We start from the raw sequence: 5,000 nt of genomic DNA on the forward strand, positions 1-5,000 counted from the left end.
GCTCAGCCACGGCCCGGGAGAGATGTGCCACCTCTGATTCTCACAGCAAGATCACAGTTGCAGGGCCGTCGGTGTCCCGTGAGTTTCCCGCCGTTGTCCTGTGCCCTCAGCGGACGCAGAATTGCATCAATTCAAGGGTATGTATTGAATTGCAGGTGCAGCATCCCCAGCAGCGCCCGGGAGGAAGGTGGGTAACACCGGGAGGTGGACGAGCCCTGCGGTCCCCACGAGCAGAACGGGTGACTTGTCCTTTGAAAGCAGAAGTTACCACTTCAAAACACTTTGGAGGGTGTGGGTCACCCTCTCCGAAATAATCCGGGGTGCCCAGGCGCGTTCCCAGCATCCTTCATCGCACGGAGCCGGGCAACCCGCAGCGAGGGTGATTTATCTTGCTGGGAACTTATTTCTGACTCTGAAAGAAGACCCGGGAGCGGGGAGGATGAGGGGGTTGTGGTGGGCGAGTTGGCAAAGCTTTAGGGGCATCGTTGCCCCCTCCCGGTGCCGTGCGGGACCCATCCAGTCGCCTCCCAGGCGAGGGGCGAGGTGATGCTTTCGCTGGACGGAGATTTTCTTGCTGCTTGTGACATTAAGATGCATTTTTATAAAGTGCAATAAAGCACTACGAGACTAAACTTGTGCCCCCCCCGCCCCGAATCATGAAAGTCAGGAGCCTTTCTTGGCCTAATACCACGGCTCAGAGAAATCTCTGCTGTTACCTGATGTAAATATGTATTAATTAAAGCACTTTGGAAATGCAGAGTATTGACCCAACAGGCCATCATGGCTCTTCTTGAGCAATTACAATCTGTCATACGGCTACATATTTCGGGAGGCTTTTTTTTTTTTTTGGAGGCGCATTATTGACCCGAGGGCTCCGGGCAGTTTCCTCCCCTCGCACAGACCCTTCCTGCCCCACGGCGCGCTCCCTTCCCAGGGAATCAATATACGGGGAGACCCCAAATCCCTTATTTTTAATAAATACGATGCATTTCATCCTGCCCCCTCCCCACCTCTCCCCCTCCCCATGGCCGAGGGCACTTTTGCAAGTTCTCACCCACCCGCAGACCCCAGGAAACACCCGGAGTGAAATATTTATACATAAAAGAAAAACTTTGTGCTTTCCAGTGGTGGAAACCCTTTTCAAATAAAGCATTCGTCTCCCGAGACTTACACCTTCTAATTTAATTTTCCCCTAAATCAAACAGTGTATTAATCCCCAATAGAAAACATGTTCCAGTTGCACAAACAATATTTAAATGGTATAATAGGGACATCTTTTATAAATACTTCTAACAAATCCTGAAAAAACCCGAATGTGTGGGCTATAATTAATCGAAATGCCAAGTGCCAGCTAACCGGGGAAACTCCAGCATCATAAATCTGCCCCGAGCTTTCTCACACATGCTGATGGATGGGGACTCGGAGCTTAAATATTTAACAATCAATAATTCAAATACCTATCCTACCCTATTAAATTTGTCACATTTATTTATAAATGCAACATCCAGCTGAAGTTGCCCTGAAAGTTGTGCGTCTTCCACCCAACAGCAAAAAGCAGCATTTCTTTAACTTTGGAATTATAAAAAAAAAAAAAAAAAAAAAGGCACTGGCTAATGAAAGTTCTGTGGGGAAATAAGGAAGAATGGGGGGAAAAAATTAAGCCCCATGTAACAAAAGAGTTGGCGGCTTTTCCTTCTTCCTAATAGGTTTGGATAATGCAGTGTGCAGGCAGGTGTTATGTTGTATGAATCACATTTATAGGAACATTTTCCAATTTCTTCGCCGCCCAAGGCAGGGAGCTGCCGTTCATCCTCTGTAGATGAGTATTTCGGCGGCACAGGGTGGGCTGTGGCCCCCGCCCGCCCATCGCCTCCTGTCCCGAGCAAATCGGGCAAAAAAAGGAAAACAACCCGGAGAAAAGGGTGGGTTTGGGTCTGACCCCCATTGCGGTGACGCTTTGCTTTGCCCCGTGGGAGGGAAGAGGGGGACAGAAATCAATACATGGTGGGTCCAGTGCTGGCAAGCGGGAGGCCAGTCACTGGATTATGATAAAGATGATGATGATAATAATAATAAATAAGACTAATAATAATAATAATAATGATAATAATAATAAATAAACAGATCTTGCCAGTTTGCAGCACTAGCAGCCTGACTCCATATTTCAAAGGTCTGGGGGAAAACAGGGAGGATTGCATGGTTCATCAGGTGGCCCCTCTCCTCTCCGATGGCCCCCATAAAATAACACCAGCGGGGAGAGCTCGGCTCCATTTCCATCCCCCCGGAGGAGCAGGAGGCGGCTCGGAGCATCCCGTTTGCCACTTGGCCGTGCCTCCAGCCGCCCGCGGCACGGAGGGTCCCTTCGCCTTCTCAGCATCATTTTCAAGGAGCACCAAAACTGACCCGAAAGGTCAAGAAACTCACAGACCCCCATCTCTGGAAGGTTCTAAAAAATATCATGGAGCTGCCTATGGGGAGGGGAGGGGGGGGTGCCGTCCCCATCCCCCGGTCCCCCTGTCCCCGCCGGAGCGCGCCTGCGGGCCCGTGCGCCAGTTACGGCGGCATAAATCTCCATCGCAAATTTATTGCCATAATTTATCAGCTCATGTTGCTGAATGGCCAAGCAGTTAATTTTAAAATGAAGTGGTGCTATTTTCATTAATACCCTTGTGCTAACTACCTATCACAACACGCGGAGGCAATTAATACCGTGTTGCTGAAGTACTGAACCAATAAATATTTCCAGTCTTGGCTTGTCTTCGGCAGATAAAAGACATTGGACGATCCCACCGCCTTGGTACTACTCCCCGAGTCCTTTTCTTGTCGCATCATCAGGAACATTTACAATTAAGGAAGAGATTAAGTAGCCAGATCCGCCAGTAACAGGAATTTAAAAGGCCGTTGTTCCGTGACACGTGAGTAATCCCTTCAGGATATCGGTGCAATAACAATAAGCTTGAGAGAAGACTGAAAATTTCTGAAGATTATCTATCAGCAATACAAAAGCAATTTGGCACAGTCCGCAGTTGGGGAAAGAAAGGCGAAACCGCCCAACGTGTTGAAATTCGGTATAAATACTTTGTCACCACCGCGCTCGCTGCAGCTTCATGCCCCACCACGCCATGGAGCATCCTTTCGAGGGAAAAAAGGGCTCATGTGTGGACTCTGGTATTTCTGGCCAGAACGGGTGTTTCAGCCCCTATTTCTTCCCCTGATGAAAAATCAAATGGTGATAAACAAAACTTCACTAAAAAAGGGAGCACCGGGGCACGCTTCTCACCTGGCACAGCCACACACACCTTTCGATGGGCTTCGCACCGTACAAATCTCCCTGTAAGCACGTCCCGTCACTTCGCCCTCCAAGGCAGAGCCGCAACCGCCCATTTTTCTCTGCTTAAGCACCATCCCGGACTTTTTCTACCCAAAGTTTTCAATTTTCTGTTCGTGGGCTATTGCGTATTCTTCTTGCATCCCGAGGCAAGCTGACACATTTTGATAGCCATAAATAATAAATGGGATTTATTTCCTTAGATGCTGATGGAGACCTTTTCTGCCGCAGGAAGAAAGAGAAAGTGAGAAAGACCGAGTGAAAGAAAAGGTGTGAGAAAAGGAGTGATGGGGAAAAGGACCCAGCGGGGCAGGGTCCGGCCACCCTCCTGGAGCCCCTCCTGGTTCCTCCACTGAAACCCAGGGCAGCCTCAGCCAACAGCATCAATAATAAAGGGTCGAAATAAATAATAGTGAATGATTTGGTAGGGGGCGAGGTGATGGAGGAGAGTGCGGGGGCCGAGGGCGAGAAAGGAGCAGCATTAAGGAGCTATAGGTGAGTGCAGAATTGGCCACGCTGACCACAGATGGGGTGATGGGGAGAAACCTTCCCTGTGTAGTGTAATTGAACTTTTTTTTCTTTTTTAAAGCATATTTTCATTTTTCTGTGATGTGCATGGGGGGTTTCCTGTCCGTCCCTCCCACCCCGCAACCCCCGCTGCCCCAGGGGTCGCTGGCCCACGCCGGGGCTTGTCTACAAGCCAAAGGGGCACCACCACCATTTGGGATCATTTTTGCTGCCTTGAGATGAGCTTTCTGCCCCAAAGTGGGACCTCTGCCCTCCTTCCCCCCCATCCTCCCGGGACTTGTGAGGCAAAAGGCGGCATCGCCACTGGTGAGCCCCCCCTTGGGGCACTGTGTTTTCTGTGAGGACAGATTCGGCTTTTGCTTACCATTTAGTCACCTTGATGAGAAAAAAAGCTCAACTGAATGGGTTCCAACCATTCCTCAGCTGCTACACTGGGCATCAGACGCAGCAAGGGACACCCTCCGAGGACAGTGACAGAGCTGTGCCCAGCCCAAACCTGCCGTGCTGGCCCGGTAGCCTAAACTGCGACGATGTGGCGGTGTGCGAAAGGAAATCCTGGTGGTTTATGAGTGTCGGGCAACTATTTGTTAGAAAACACACATCCCAGAATCCCAGACTGGTGGGGGTTGGCAGGGCCCTCTGGAGCTCGTTTCATCCCTGCATACTCTGACGGAATTCTTTACTCTTCCCAAGTGGTCAGTCCCTTCTTCCACCTACTGTAAACTTCCTTCTTCCATTTGAGTGTTTTCAGGAGGTCTCTGCTCAGCCATGCAGGTCTCCTGCTTCCCTTGCCTGATTTCTTGTTCCCATCCCCCTGGCACCCGCCCTTGAAGGACTGATCAGCATTGATGAGATCCCCCTCAGTCTTCTCTTCTCCAGACTGAACAGCCCCACGTCCCTCAGCCTTTCCTCATAAAAGAGATGCTCCAGTCCCCTCAGCATCTCCGTAGCCCTTTGCTGCACCCTCTCCAGCAGTTCCCTGTCCTTCTAGAAGCAGGGAGCCCAGAACTGGACACAATACTCCAGATGTGGCCTCACCAGGATAGAGTAGAGGGGGAGGATGACTTCCCTCGATCTGCTGGCCACGCTCTTCTTGATGCACCCCAGGATGCCATTGGCCTTCTTGGCCACCAGGGCACGCGTC

Source organism: Charadrius vociferus, unplaced genomic scaffold (assembly GCF_000708025.1).
Source record: "Charadrius vociferus isolate BGI_N301 unplaced genomic scaffold, ASM70802v2 scaffold423, whole genome shotgun sequence".
Lineage (NCBI taxonomy): Eukaryota > Metazoa > Chordata > Aves > Charadriiformes > Charadriidae > Charadrius > Charadrius vociferus.